The following is a 16,803-nucleotide window of genomic DNA, read 5'->3' as shown; positions in this document are numbered from 1 at the left end:
CACAGGTCAAGCCTGCGCACCCAGTAGTTCAAGGGTTCCTCATCGCTGTTCACAGCAGTGTCTACATCCACACTTAAGGCCAGGTAGTCGGCTACCTGCCGTTCCAGGCGTTGGTGGAGGGTGGATCCGGAAGGGCTACGGCGAGGCGTTGGACTAAAGAACGTCCGCATGTCCGACATCACCATGAGATCGCTGGAGCGTCCTGTCTTTGACTGCGTGGACACGGGAGGAGGATTAGTGGCAGTGGTACCTTGCTGGCGTTGTGCCGTCACATCACCCTTAAAGGCATTGTAAAGCATAGTTGACAGCTGGTTCTGCATGTGCTGCATCCTTTCCACCTTCCGGTGAGTTGGTAACAGGTCCGCCACTTTGTGCCTGTACCGAGGGTCTAGTAGTGTGGCCACCCAGTACAGCTCATTCCCCTTGAGGTTTTTTATACGGGGGTCCCTCAACAGGCAGGACAGCATAAAAGACGACATCTGCACAAAGTCGGATCCAGTACCCTCCATCTCCTCTTGCTCTTCCTCAGTGACGTCAGGTAAGTCAACCTCCTCCCCCCAGCCGCGAACAATACCACGGGAAGGTTGCGCAGCACAAGCCCCCTGCGACGCCTGCTGCGGTTGTTCTCCTGCCGCTGTCCCCTCCTCCTCCTCCTCCTCCCCCAAAGAAACACCTTGCTCATCATCCTCTGAGTCTGACTCATCTTCTGCACATGACCTCTCTTCTTCCTCCTCCTCCCCCCTCTGTGCTGCCGCAGGTGTTGAGGAAACACCTGGGTCTGATGAAAATTGGTCCCATGCCTGTTCCTGCTGTAACGGTTCCTGGTCACGCTCATTCGCAGCTTCATCCGCCACTCTACGCACAGCACGCTCCAAGAAGTACGCGTAGGGAATTAAGTCGCTGATGGTGCCCTCACTGCGGCTCACCAGGTTGGTCACCTCCTCAAACGGCCGCATGAGCCTGCATGCATTTTTCATCATTGTCCAGTTGTCGGGCCAGAACATCCCCATCTTCCCAGACTGTTTCGTTCTACTCCAGTTGTAGAGGTACTGGGTGACGGCTTTCTTCTGTTCTAGCAGGCGGGAGAACATGAGGAGGGTCGAGTTCCAGCGAGTGGGGCTATCGCAAATGAGGCGTCTCACCGGCATGTTGTTTTTACGCTGAATTTCTGCAAATCGTGCCATGGCTGTGTAAGAGCGCCTCAAATGCCCACAGAACTTCCTGGCCTGCTTCAGGACATCCGCTAAGCCAGGGTACTTTGCCACAAATCTTTGAACCACCAGATTCATGACATGTGCCATGCAGGGTATGTGTGTCAGCTTCCCCATATGCAAAGCGGCAAGCAGATTGCTGCCGTTGTCGCACACCACGTTGCCTATCTCCAGGTGGTGCGGGGTCAGCCACTCATCCACCTGTTTCTTAAGAGCAGCCAGGAGAGCTGCTCCAGTGTGACTCTCCGCTTTGAGACAAGCCATGTCTAAGATGGCGTGACACCGTCGTACCTGGCATGCAGCATAGGCCCTGCGGAGCTGGGGCTGTGTAGCTGGAGAGGAGAACTGCCACTCAGCCAAGGAGGAGGAGGAGGACAGCGAAGAGCATGTAGCAGGAGGAGAGGAGGTGGCAGGAGGCCTGCCTGCAAGCCGTGGAGGTGTCACAATTTGGTCCGCCGCTTTCTGCTTGCCATCGTTCACCACCAGGTTCACCCAATGGGCTGTGTAGGTAATGTAGCGGCCCTGCCCGTGCTTGGCAGACCAGGCATCCGTGGTCAGGTGTACCCTTGACCCAACGCTCTTCGCAAGAGATGACACCACTTGCCTCTCAACTTCACGGTGCAGTTGGGGTATGGCCTTTCTGGAAAAATAAGTGCGGCCTGGCATCTTCCACTGCGGTGTTCCGATGGCCACAAATTTACGGAAGGCCTCAGAGTCCACCAGCCGGTATGGTAACAGCTGGCGAGCTAACAGTTCCGCCACGCCAGCTGTCAGACGCCGGGCAAGGGGGTGACTGGCCAAAAGTGGCTTCTTCCGCTCAAACATTTCCTTCACGGACACCTGACTGCTGCTGTGGGCAGAGGAGCAGGAACCGCTCAAGGGCAGAGGCGGAGTGGAGGAGGGTGCCTGTGAAGGTGCAAGGGAGAGAGCGGCATAAGCAGATGATGCACCTGAAGGAGGAAGAGGAGAAGGAGGGTGACTTTGCTTTTGTGTGCTGCTGCTGCTTTTGCTCAGGTGGCCATCCCATTGCTGTTTGTGCCTTTTCTGCAGGTGCCTTCGTAAGGCACTTGTCCCTACGTGAGTGTTGGCCTTTCCACGGCTCAATTTTTGTTGGCAGAGCGAACAGATGGCTTTGGTCCGATCTGAGGCACACACATTAAAAAATTTCCACACCGCTGAGCCACCCTGGGATGTGGGCACCTCAGCAGCTGATGCTGAAGGGCAAGTTGGCTGGCTGTACATAGGTGGCGAATCTGGCGATACATGGTGCCGGACTCTGCCACCAGCTGTTTCTGACGAAGAGCTGCCCCAGCTTCTTTCAGCAACTTCTATCCTCCTACTACTCTCTGACTCCCCCTCTGAACTGTCCCCCTCTTCATCTCCTCTATTGGGAACATACAGAGGATCCCTATCATCGTCATCATCGTAATCATCCTGCCCAGCTTCGCTTGCCTCAGAAAAATCCAAATGTGTAGGTCCTTCATCCTCCTTACACGTTACATCCATAGTGTTGTCGCGTAACGCAGACATATGAGCTGGTGAAAATTCATCTGGCTGTAACAATGGCTGTGCATCAGTGATTTCACCACCACTAAATAATTCTTGCGAAGTGTCAAATGCAGCGGAAGTGGTGCTAGTAGTAGCGCTGGTGGCTGAGCAAGATGAGGTGTTCTGTGTCGCTAAATACTCAACCACGTCCTGACAATCTTGGGAGGTGATGGGACGTGCCTTCTTCCGAGCACTGTACTGTGGGCCAGGTCCACACGAAATTACATTTACACGACCTCGCGCAGACCTGCCGGGTGGCCTTCCTCTGCCTCTGCCACTACCTCTTCCTCTTCCTCTTCCTCTACCTGTTTTGTCCATATCGGGTATGCACGGAGTGGTATATCACACTGCGTGCACTCACGTAGGTAGGTGGGTTCACTTAACTGCACAGGTATGCGCACTGATGCGGTGGGTTCACTGAACAGTACAGGTATACAGTGGCGGGTTCACTGAACACAACAGGTATGCAGTGGCGTGTTCACTAAACAGGTATACAGTGGCAGGTCCACTGAACAGAACAGGTATACAGTGGCAGGTCCACTGAACAGAACAGGTATACAGTGGCGGGTCCACTGAACAGAACAGGTATACAGTGGCGGGTTCACAGAACAGGTATGCAGTGGCAGGTTCACTGAACACAACAGGTATGCAGTGGCGTGTTCACTAAACAGGTATACAGTGGCAGGTCCACTGAACAGAACAGGTATACAGTGGCGGGTTCACAGAACAGGTATACAGTGGCGGGTCCACTGAACAGAACAGGTATACAGTGGCGGGTTCACAGAACAGGTATGCAGTGGCAGGTTCACTGAACACAACAGGTATGCAGTGGCGTGTTCACTAAACAGGTATACAGTGGCAGGTCCACTGAACAGAACAGGTATACAGTGGCGGGTTCACAGAACAGGTATACAGTGGCGGGTCCACTGAACAGAACAGGTATACAGTGGCGGGTTCACAGAACAGGTATACAGTGGCGGGTCCACTGAACAGAACAGGTATACAGTGGCGGGTTCACAGAACAGGTATACAGTGGCGGGTCCACTGAACAGAACAGGTATACAGTGGCGGGTTCACAGAACAGGTATACAGTGGCAGGATCACTGAACAGGTATGCAGTGGCAGGATCACAGTACAGGTATGCAGTGGGCTGAGGGCTCACTGAACAGAACAGGTATGCTGTGGCAGGATCACTGAACAGCTATGCAGTGGCAGGATCACAGTACAGGTATGCAGTGGGCTGAGGGCTCACTGAACAGAACAGGTATGCTGTGGCAGGATCACTGAACAGGTATGCAGTGGCAGGATCACAGTACAGGTATGCAGTGGGCTGGGGGCTCACTGAACAGAACAGGTATGCTGTGGCAGGATCACTGAACAGGTATGCAGTGGCAGGATCACAGTACAGGTATGCAGTGGGCTGAGGGCTCACTGAACAGAACAGGTATGCTGTGGCAGGATCACTGAACAGGTATGCAGTGGCAGGATCACAGTACAGGTATGCAGTGGGCTGAGGGCTCACTGAACAGAACAGGTATGCTGTGGCAGGATCACTGAACAGCTATGCAGTGGCAGGATCACAGTACAGGTATGCAGTGGGCTGAGGGCTCACTGAACAGAACAGGTATGCTGTGGCAGGATCACTGAACAGGTATGCAGTGGCAGGATCACAGTACAGGTATGCAGTGGGCTGAGGGCTCACTGAACAGAACAGGTATGCTGTGGCAGGATCACTGAACAGCTATGCAGTGGCAGGATCACAGTACAGGTATGCAGTGGGCTGAGGGCTCACTGAACAGAACAGGTATGCTGTGGCAGGATCACTGAACAGCTATGCAGTGGCAGGATCACAGTACAGGTATGCAGTGGGCTGAGGGCTCACTGAACAGAACAGGTATGCTGTGGCAGGATCACTGAACAGGTATGCAGTGGCAGGATCACAGTACAGGTATGCAGTGGGCTGAGGGCTCACTGAACAGAACAGGTATGCTGTGGCAGGATCACTGAACAGCTATGCAGTGGCAGGATCACAGTACAGGTATGCAGTGGGCTGAGGGCTCACTGAACAGAACAGGTATGCTGTGGCAGGATCACTGAACAGCTATGCAGTGGCAGGATCACAGTACAGGTATGCAGTGGGCTGAGGGCTCACTGAACAGAACAGGTATGCAGCCAGGAAGAAGTTAAGCCTAACTAATCTTTCCCTGAGAGACAGTCTGCAGCAGCTCGCCCTACTCTGACTAATGCAGGCACACGAGTGGCCGTAATGGCCGCCGCTGCCTGCCTTATATAAGGGGGGGTGGGGCTCCAGGGGCTAGTGTAGCCTAATTGGCTACACTGGGCCTGCTGACTGTGATGTAGAGGGTCAAAGTTGACCCTCAGGTGCATTATGGGGCGAACCGAACTTCTTCCGCAAAAGGTTCGCGTGCGGTACCCGCACGCGAACCAGCTAAGTTCGCGCGAACCCCGTTCGCCGGCGAACCGTTCGGCCCAACTCTACTTACACAGCCATGGCACGCTTTGCGGAAATTCAGCGGAAAAACAACATGCCGGTGAGACGCCTCATTTGCGATAGCCCGACTCGCTGGAATTCGACCCTGCTTATGTTCTCCCGCCTGCTAGAACAGAAGAAAGCCGTCACCCAGTACCTCTACAACTACAGTAGAATGAAACAGTCTGGGAAGATGGGGATGTTCTGGCCCGACAACTGGACACTGATGAAAAATGCATGCAGGCTCATGCGGCCGTTTGAGGAGGTGACCAACCTGGTGAGCCGCAGTGAGGGCACCATCAGCGACTTAATTCCCTACGCTTACTTCTTGGAGCGTGCTGTGCGTAGAGTGGCGGATGAAGCTGCGAATGAGCGTGACCAGGAACTGTTACGGCAGGAACAGGCATGGGACCAATTTTCATCAGACCCAGCTGTTTCCTCAACACCTGCGGCAGCACAGAGGGGGGAGGAGGAGGAAGAAGAGAAGTCGTGTGCAGAAGATGAGTCAGACTCAGAGGATGATAAGCAAGGTGTTTCTTTGGGGGAGGAGGAGGAGGAGGGGACGGTGGCAGGAGAACACCCGCAGCAGGCGTCGCAGGGGGCTTGTGCTGCTCAACCTTCCCGTGGTATTGTTCGCGGCTGGGGGGAGGAGGTTGACTTACGTGACGTCACTGAGGAAGAGCAAGAGGAGATGGAGGGTACTGGATCCGACTTTGTGCAGATGTCGTCTTTTATGCTGTCCTGCCTGTTTAGGGACCCCCGTATAAAAAACCTCAAGGGGAATGAGCTGTACTGGGTGGCCACACTACTAGACCCTCGGTACAGGCACAAAGTGGCGGACCTGTTACCAACTCACCTGAAGGTGGAAAGGATGCAGCACATGCAGCTGAAGGTGGAAAGGATGCAGCACATGCAGAACCAGCTGTCAACTATGCTTTACAATGCCTTTAAGGGTGATGTGACAGCACAACGCCAGCAAGGTACCACTGCCACTAATCCTCCTCCCGTGTCCACGCAGTCAAAGACAGGACGCTCCAGCGATCTCATGGTGATGTCAGACATGCGGACGTTCTTTAGTCCAACGCCTCGCTGTAGCCCTTCCGGATCCACCCTCCACCAACGTCTGGAATGGCAGGTAGCCGACTACCTGGCCTTAAGTGTGGATGTAGACACTGCTGTGAACAGCGATGAGGAACCCTTGAACTACTGGGTGCGCAGGCTTGACCTGTGGCCAGAGCTGTCCCAATTTGCCATCCAACTTCTCTCCTGCCCTGCCGCAAGCGTCCTGTCAGAAAGGACCTTCAGCGCAGCAGGAGGCATTGTCACTGAGAAAAGAAGTCGCCTAAGTCACAAAAGTGTTAAGTACCTCACCTTTATCAAAATGAATGAGGCATAGATCCCGGAGGGCTGCTGCTCGCCCCAAGACTAAGTCAGTCCCCGCACACACAGCATCTTTGCCTGCACGCCGTGTGACTGGCTACCTGGCCTGCCCCAAGAAGACTAAGTCGCTCCCAGTCCCTCCACACAGCATGTCTGCCTGCAGGCCGCTTGACTACCTTCTCCGCCACCACCAACAGGGTCCGGGACTCCAGGCGGATTGCTGAATTTTTTAGGCCGCTGCTAGCAGCGGCCGCTGTAATAATTTTTCTGGTGCGTGTACATGACTGCCTAATTTTTCTGGCTGCACTGCGGACAGCTGCAACAACAAAAGAAAAGGCATGTACATGCGCCCATTCCCCTTCGTGATCATTACCTTGCCGTGGTGAAGGGGCTTGCGTATCACAATGAAGCAATGACCGGCGCCTAGATGAGTGTCTCGGGGGGCACACAAAAGATAATAAGGTCGTTGCTTCATTGTGGTCAGACCAAATTTGATCAGCTGGACAGTCACTGTTCTGTCATTCAGCTACATCATCCAGGCGACCATATGGGCTGTAAAGCCACCAAAACCTGCACTCTCGCCATGGTGCGCACCAGTCCAGCACGGCCGTCACTACACAAACAGCTGTTTGCGGTGCGTTACACGGTGAGTTTGGTGTGTCAGTGTGAAGCAGTACCTTAATTACACTCCCTGATTGATGTATACACATGCAAGATGTTTTAAAGCACTTTAGGCCTGTCATTTAGCATTCAATGTGATTTCTGCCCTTAAAACGCTGCTTTGCGTCAAATCCAGATTTTTCCCGGGGACTTTTGGCGTGTATCCCACCCTGCCATGCCCCCCTCCAGGTGTTAGACCCCTTGAAACATCTTTTCCATCACTTTTGTGGCCCGCATAATTTTTTTTTCAAAGTTCGCATCCCCATTGAAGTCTATTGCGGTTCGCGAACTTTAACGCGAACCGAACGTTACGCGTAAGTTCGCGAACCTAAAATCGGAGGTTTGGCCCAACTCTATACGTGAACCTTCAGGGGGAACGAAAAGAAAGAGACGGCACTCCACTGGCTGCAATCAAGATGCTGTGTATTTCACTAACAAGAACACTACATGTTACGGAGGAACAACCTCCTTCATCAGGTGTAAAACAGCATTGAAACAGACAGGAGCTGACGCACATCCGGGTCAGCAGAGGCACTTCCGGGGCAGTAGACGCAGAGGGCCGCACAACAGAGGAAAGCCGCGAGGCGGCAGAGGGGCACCACGGAGGAATCGGCAGGACTGGGATACAGCAGAGTCCATGACGGAGGATTCCGACAACCCGCAGGATTTTCAAAAGGCCCGCGTCCCCATTCAAGGGGGCGCGTTAGAAGATGCAGGAAAACGGGGGGGAAACAGGGGCCCAATCACTCGGAACCCACGACAACAGAGGGACAAATACCAACTGAGGAAGAGAACCTAACTCAGGTGAGCAATGTGATCAACATTTCCTCATATGAATTGAACTCTGTGGAATTGTCGGTGTTTGAAAAAGGGTTGGTGTTTGTGCCTACCCACAGTGACACTGTGTTTGATTGGGAGGTCGACCTCTTTAAGTTTGTCAGGAGATTGAAGTTGAGGGCTCACTTCAAAGACAATGGGCCTGACAATATTGTGGATGACAGACTGGCCCGATATCTACAAAGGTCTAATTGGTGCCCTGATGAACAGTTTGCAGCTATTGATGTTTTTGAGAAGGCAGTTAAACGAGAGATTGCATCAAAATGGGACTGTACCAAGTATGCACATCCTAATCTCACCGCTGCACAGAGTGCAGCGCTGAAAGGACTGGCAGACAATCCTGAGATTATCATTACTAAAGCGGACAAAGGGGGGGCTACGGTGGTACAAAATATGCAGGGGTATTTGCAGGAAGGTCTCAAACAGGTCTCTAATACTGTTCACTACACTAAATGTGAATGTGATCCCACCAGCAGTGTGAAAGAGAAAGTTGATCGTTTATTAGCTGGTGCACTTGAGGATGGTGTAGTGGATGAAAGGCTAGTAAAGGGACTCACAGTAGATTTCCCAAGCATCCCCTTATTATACTTACTCCCCAAAATTCATAAACAGCTGATAGACCCCCCAGGGCGACCTATAGTATCCAGTAGGGGGTCGGTGTTATACCCGCTAGCAGGTTTTTTGGACGTGCATCTTCAGTCCATTGTCAAAACGTTTACTCATTGTCTCAAAGATACCACCGATCTGTTGACGAGACTGGAAGCATTAGGCGATGTTCCTGATGATATCATATTTTGTAGCTTGGACATCCAGAGCCTGTTCACCGCGATACCCCAAGATGAGGCTATAACGGTGACAGAGGATAGATTGTTGGAAACCAGTCTCCCCAACGGTTTCGTGTATTTGTTGCTCGACATTCTCGAATTAGTCCTCAAATCCAACTATTTTAAATTTCATGACCAGTTTTACATACAGCGACAAGGGGCGAGTATGGGTTCTCCGGCTGCACCATCTATTGCCAACATTTTTGTGGAGTCCTTGGAACGCACAATGTTTTTGCGCAATCCCAAATATGTTGGCCATATATTTCAGTATTATCGGTTCGTGGATGACGTGTTGTTGTTGTGGAGGGGCCCTGAGGAACTGCTTCTTGAGATGGTAAGGGAGGCCAACCTTATTCATCCCACGATTAAATTTTCTCTAGAGGTGTCTAAGGACACCATTAATTTCTTGGATGTGTCGTTGAAAATTTCTGAGGGTCACTTTGTGACGAGGTTGTTCCGTAAACCCACGGATCGGAACAATTTATTGCGCCCTGACAGCCATCATTACAAACATGTAGTTAAGGCCATTCCTAGGGGGCAGTTCCTCAGGGCAAGACGCATATGTACATTGGATGAAGATTACGAGAAAGCAGGCCGATCTTTAACTGTGAAGTTCACACAAAAGGGCTACAATCCCCAAAAAATTGACGCTGTGAGAAAGGAAGTTGGTGACATAGAGAGGTCAGCTCTGCTACACAGTACAGTTAAAAAGGTGAGATCTAAAGGCATACCTTTCGTTACCAGCTTGGGGAAGAACACTGAGCTGATCAAGAACACGGTACGCAGGTTTTGGCCATTACTCAGTAATGACAGAGAGTTGGGAGCATTGTTCAAGGAGGAACCTATTTTTTCCATCAGAAGAGGTAAAACTATCTATGATAGGGTCAGACACACTGACACCGCCCCTATGAAGAAATTGAGTAATACAGGTAGGGCGGGGACCTATCCCTGCCTTAACTGCAATGTATGCAACGCCATTATTAGAGGTAACACTGTTGGACATCCTCACACAGGCCGTAATATCGAGATCAAAGGGCGACATTACTGTTCTACTACATGGGTAGTGTACGGGCTTAAATGCCCGTGCGGGCTCATGTATGTAGGGGAAACCACTAGAACTGTAAGGACCCGCATACAGGAGCACAAGAGGGCCATTAGTAACTTCGCAGAAGGAAAGCGGGGCAGTTATGACACCTCTGTTGCCAGACACTTTGATGCAGCAGGACACAATGCAGCACAGCTTAGATGGTGTGTTTTAGAGGCTGTTACACCCACTAATAGAGGTGGGAATTTAGAGAAGGTTTTAAAACAAAAAGAGGCACGATGGATCCATGACTTGGATGTTGTATCCCCTAGGGGGATGAATGAACGTCTGCCCTTGAAATGTTTTTTGTAGTGCTATATGTCATTGTATAAAATGCGACAGTGCAATATTGCTGTAATGGTTGTTATGTACATCAATTTTAATTGCATGTTTTATTCACAGGTGGTCTTGTGGCAGTCCCCTATCGGAAGTGCCTGATACACGGTCAGTTCTCTATGTCTTTTATTTATCTTTTGGTAGCCGATGAGGAGTGCCATATGACCGCTTAAATTACATAACCTGGAATCGTAGGGTTAATGTATTGGTGGGTGGATCCACTAAGGGTGTGGTCCTTTATATGTGTTTGTATATATATGTGGCTGGGTATGTTTCAATGCTGTTTTACACCTGATGAAGGAGGTTGTTCCTCCGTAACATGTAGTGTTCTTGTTCGTAAAATACACAGCATCTTGATTGCAGCCAGTGGAGTGCCGTCTCTTTCTTTTCGTTCAATGGGATACAAGCTGTATGAGCAATCCAGCTGAGGCAAGGCACCGGCATAGTGTCTCAAGTAGTTTCCACTTGAGTTGCTGCTTATCCAACATCATCTCCTTTTGTTGCACTTCAGGGGGAACACCTCTTCCCTTGCCCCTCCCTCTTTCACAGGATTTCTTCTTCATTTCACTTATCCTTAAAGTACACGCTGACTGGCAGCAGTACAGTGGCAGTACAGAAATGCTATACAGTGGCGGGTGAGCGGTGTACTACTATTCCCAGCAGCGACACAGAGCACAATGCTATACAGTGGTGGGTGAGCGGTGTACTACTATTCCCAGCAGCGACACAGAGCACAATGCTATACAGTGGTGGGTGAGCGGTGTACTACTATTCCCAGCAGCGACACAGAGCACTATGCTATACAGTGGTGGGTGAGTGGTGTACTACTGTTCCCAGCAGAGACACAGAGTGGCAGTAAACACAATGCTATATAGTGTGGCTGAGCGGTGTACTACTGTTCCCAGCAGCGACACAGAGCACAATGCTATACAGTGGTGGGTGAGCGGTGTACTACTGTTCCCAGCAGAGACACAAAGTGGCAGTAAACACAATGCTATATAGTGTGGCTGAGCGGTGTACTACTATTCCCAGCAGCGACACAGAGCACAATGCTATACAGGGTGAGCGGTGTACTACTGTTCCCAGCAGACACACAGAGTGGCAGTAAACATAATGCTATATAGTGTGGGTGAGCGGTGTGCTACTCTTCCCAGCAGCGACACAGAGCACAATGCTATACAGGGTGAGCGGTGTACTACTGTTCCCAGCAGAGACACAGAGTTACAGTAAACACAATGCTATATAGTGTGGGTGAGCAGTGTACTACTATTCCCAGCAGCGACACAGAGCACAATGCTATACAGGGTGAGCGGTGTACTACTGTTCCCAGCAGACACACAGAGTGGCAGTAAACACAATGCTATATAGTGTGGGTGAGCGGTGTACTACTATTCCCAGCAGTGACACAGAGCACAATGCTATACAGGGTGAGCGGTGTACTACTGTTCCCAGCAGACACACAGAGTGACAGTAAACACAATGCTATATAGTGTGGGTGAGCGGTGTACTACTATTCCCAGCAGCGACACAGAGCACAATGCTATACAGGGTGAGCGGTGTACTACTGTTCCCTGCAGACACACAGAGTGGCAGTAAACACAATGCTATATAGTGTGGGTGAGCGGTGTACTACTATTCCCAGCAGCGACACAGAGCACAATGCTATACAGGGTGAGCGGTGTACTACTGTTCCCAGCAGACACACAGAGTGGCAGTAAACACAATGCTATATAGTGTGGCTGAGCGGTGTACTACTGTTCCCAGCAGCGACACAGAGCACAATGCTATACAGTGGTGGGTGAGCGGTGTACTACTGTTCCCAGCAGAGACACAGAGTGGCAGTAAACACAATGCTATACAGTGGTGGCTGAGCGGTGTACTACTGTTCCCAGAAGAGACACAGAGTGGCAGTAAACACAATGCTATATAGTGTGGGTGAGCGGTGTACTACTATTCCCAGCAGCGACACAGAGCACAATGCTATACAGGGTGAGCGGTGTACTACTGTTCCCAGCAGACACACAGAGTGGCAGTAAACATAATGCTATATAGTGTGGGTGAGCGGTGTGCTACTCTTCCCAGCAGCGACACAGAGCACAATGCTATACAGGGTGAGCGGTGTACTACTGTTCCCAGCAGAGACACAGAGTTACAGTAAACACAATGCTATATAGTGTGGGTGAGCAGTGTACTACTATTCCCAGCAGCGACACAGAGCACAATGCTATACAGGGTGAGCGGTGTACTACTTTTTCCAGCAGACACACAGAGTGGCAGTAAACACAATGCTATATAGTGTGGGTGAGCGGTGTACTACTATTCCCAGCAGTGACACAGAGCACAATGCTATACAGGGTGAGCGGTGTACTACTGTTCCCAGCAGACACACAGAGTGGCAGTAAACACAATGCTATATAGTGTGGGTGAGCGGTGTACTACTATTCCCAGCAGCGACACAGAGCACAATGCTATACAGGGTGAGCGGTGTACTACTGTTCCCAGCAGACACACAGAGTGGCAGTAAACACAATGCTATATAGTGTGGGTGAGCGGTGTACTACTATTCCCAGCAGCGACACAGAGCACAATGCTATACAGGGTGAGCGGTGTACTACTGTTCCCAGCAGACACACAGAGTGGCAGTAAACACAATGCTATATAGTGTGGGTGAGCGGTGTACTACTATTCCCAGCAGCGACACAGAGCACAATGCTATACAGGGTGAGCGGTGTACTACTGTTCCTAGCAGACACACAGAGTGGCAGTAAACACAATGCTATATAGTGTGGGTGAGCGGTGTACTACTATTCCCAGCAGCGACACAGAGCACAATGCTATACAGGGTGAGCGGTGTACTACTGTTCCCAGCAGACATACAGAGTGGCAGTAAACACAATGCTATATAGTGTGGGTGAGCGGTGTACTACTATTCCCAGCAGCGACACAGAGCACAATGCTATACAGGGTGAGCGGTGTACTACTGTTCCCAGCAGACACACAGAGTGGCAGTAAACACAATGCTATATAGTGTGGGTGAGTGGTGTACTACTATTCCCAGCAGTGACACAGAGCACAATGCTATACAGGGTGAGCGGTGTACTACTGTTCCCAGCAGACACACAGAGTGGCAGTAAACACAATGCTATATAGTGTGGGTGAGCGGTGTACTACTATTCCCAGCAGCGACACAGAGCACAATGCTATACAGGGTGAGCGGTGTACTACTGTTTCCAGCAGACACACAGAGTGGCAGTAAACACAATGCTATATAGTGTGGGTGAGCGGTGTACTACTATTCCCAGCAGCGACACAGAGCACAATGCTATACAGGGTGAGCGGTGTACTACTGTTCCCAGCAGACACACAGAGTGGCAGTAAACACAATGCTATATAGTGTGGGTGAGCGGTGTACTACTATTCCCAGCAGCGACACAGAGCACAATGCTATACAGGGTGAGCGGTGTACTACTGTTCCCAGCAGACACACAGAGTGGCAGTAAACACAATGCTATATAGTGTGGGTGAGCGGTGTACTACTATTCCCAGCAGCGACACAGAGCACAATGCTATACAGGGTGAGCGGTGTACTACTGTTCCCAGCAGACACACAGAGTGGCAGTAAACACAATGCTATATAGTGTGGGTGAGCGGTGTACTACTATTCCCAGCAGCGACACAGAGCACAATGCTATACAGGGTGAGCGGTGTACTACTGTTCCCAGCAGACACACAGAGTGGCAGTAAACACAATGCTATATAGTGTGGGTGAGCGGTGTACTACTATTCCCAGCAGCGACACAGAGCACAATGCTATACAGGGTGAGCGGTGTACTACTGTTCCCAGCAGACACACAGAGTGGCAGTAAACACAATGCTATATAGTGTGGGTGAGCGGTGTACTACTATTCCCAGCAGCGACACAGAGCACAATGCTATACAGGGTGAGCGGTGTACTACTGTTCCCAGCAGAGAGACACAGAGTGGCAGTAAACACAATGCTATATAGTGTGGGTGAGCGGTGTACTACTATTCCCAGGAGCGACACAATGACCGGGGGACCCTGGCTAGCCTGGCTGGAGAGAGAACTACCCTGCCTGCCTACCCAAAGCTAAACCCACAGACAAATGGCGGAGAAATGACGTGGATCGGGTATTTATTTACCCGAACCACGTGACCCGTTCGGCCAATCAGAGCGCATTCGGGTCCGAACCACGTGACCCGTTCCGCCAATCACAGCGCTAGCCGAACGTTCGGGTAACGTTCGGCCATGCGCTCTTAGTTCGGCCATATGGCCGAACAGTTTGACCGAACACCATCAGGTGTTCGGCCGAACTCGAACATCACCCGAACAGGGTGATGTTCTGCAGAACCCGAACAGTGGCGAACACTGTTCGCCCAACACTAGTGAAGGGCTGTTGCCCCCATTTTTTCAGATTTACAGAGAGTGACTTCTTAATCCTGAGTGGGTACAGGTCTAATCTCCTCACCTGCCTTTACAGTGGGTGCCTGGATGGTAACCCTGGTTTGTGAGTATTAATATCATATACTTACTTTTTCACACCCATATTACCAGCACATACTACACTATATTGTGCTCTCTGTGTCTCTTTCTGAATTCCACTTGGCAATTACCTAGTAATTAAAGCCTTGGATGTCTTTCAACACAAGGAAAGCATCTAAGCCCCTTAAAGAGAATCTGTATTGTTAAAATCACACAAAAGTAAACATACCAGTGTATTAGGGGACATCTCCTATTACCCTCTGTCACAATTTCGCCGCTCCCCGCCGCATTAAAAGTAGTTAAAAACTGTTTTAAAAAGTTTGTTTGTAAACAAACAAAATGGTCACCAAAACAGGAAGTAGGTTGATGTACAGTATGTCCACACATAGAAAATACATCCATACACAATCAGGCTGTATACATCCTTCCTTTTGAATCTCAAGTGATCATTTGTGTGTTTCTTTCCCCCTGCACCTCACTGAAAAGTTACAAGCTGATTGTTTGTTTCTTCTTGCAGACAGCTCTGCCCGGTTGTCTGTAATTCTGCAGTATGTGACTCATCAGTATGTGAACAGAGTATTTATCCAGCTTGTAAAATATAAGAGAGCAGAGAAAAGCTGGCTAATGTAAATAACACACACACACACACACACAGGGGAGTGTGCATAGAGGGGGCATGCATAGCAGATCACACTGAAGAGTTGGCAGCCTTCCAGACACAGGACGACAAGTCCGACAGGGGAAGGATAAGCTGATTTATTACAAAGATAATGATGGTAGAAAGTGCTGCAGTAAGCCAGAGCACATTATAATGGGTTTAGGAACCTGTAGGATGGTAGAAAACACAATGACATTTTTGTTACAGAGTCCCTTTAAACACAGATATAGAATTTGCCATAACTACTTCCTGTGGCAATACATTCCACATTTTAATCACTCTTACTGTAAAGAACCCTTTCCTAAATAAATGGCTAAAACGTTTTTTCCTTCATGCGCAGATCATGTCCCCTAGTCCTTTGTAAAATCCTAGGGACAAAAAGCTCATCTGCCAAGCTTTTATATTGTCCTCTGATGTATTTATACATGTTAATAAGATCTCTAAACGCGACTTTTCTCTGGACTAAATAAGCCCAATTTATCTAACCTTTCCTGGTAAGTGAGACTGTCCAACCCTTGTATCAATTTTGTTGCTTGTCTCTGCACCTGCTCTAAAACTGCAATATCCATTTTTCAACATTGAATTTCATCGGCCATTTATGTCCCCATATAACCATCTTATCCAGATCCTTTTGTAATATGTCACTATGCTCCTGAGAGTTGATGACTCTGCATAGTCGTGCACATCTGCAGAAATAGCAACATTGCTTTCTACTTCATCTACTGGGTCATTAATAAATACATCGAAGAGCACTGGATCCAGTACTGACACCTGTGGGACCCCACTGCTAACAGTCACCCATTTTGAATATGATCCATTGACCACAACTCTTTGTTTTCTGTCCACTAGCAAGTTCTCTATCCTTGCACACAGACTCTTCCCCAGTCCTTGCATCCTCAACTTTTGCACCAGACTTTTGTGGGGAACAGTTTCGAAGGCCTTTGCAAAGTCCAAGTATATCACATCTACAGCATTCCCAATATCCACATTAGCGTTCACTACCTCATAAAAGCTGAGCATGTTAGTCAAACAGGACCTATCTTTAGTAAACCCATGTTGATGCTGAGAAATAAGATTATTTTCTACTATGAAGTCATGTATAGTATCTCTTAGTAACCCCTCAAATAGTTTGCATACAACTGATGTTAAGCTTACAGGTCTATAATTTCCTGGATCTGATTTTTTGCCCTTCCTAAATAATAATAATACATGTATGGCGAGTTCGACCCACCCCTATACTACATAATTGGGCTAAAATTTGACCCTCTACATC

Source organism: Hyperolius riggenbachi, chromosome 7, assembly GCF_040937935.1.
Source record: "Hyperolius riggenbachi isolate aHypRig1 chromosome 7, aHypRig1.pri, whole genome shotgun sequence".
Taxonomy (NCBI): Eukaryota; Metazoa; Chordata; class Amphibia; order Anura; family Hyperoliidae; genus Hyperolius; species Hyperolius riggenbachi.
Note: the sequence above shows the minus strand (reverse complement) of the source record.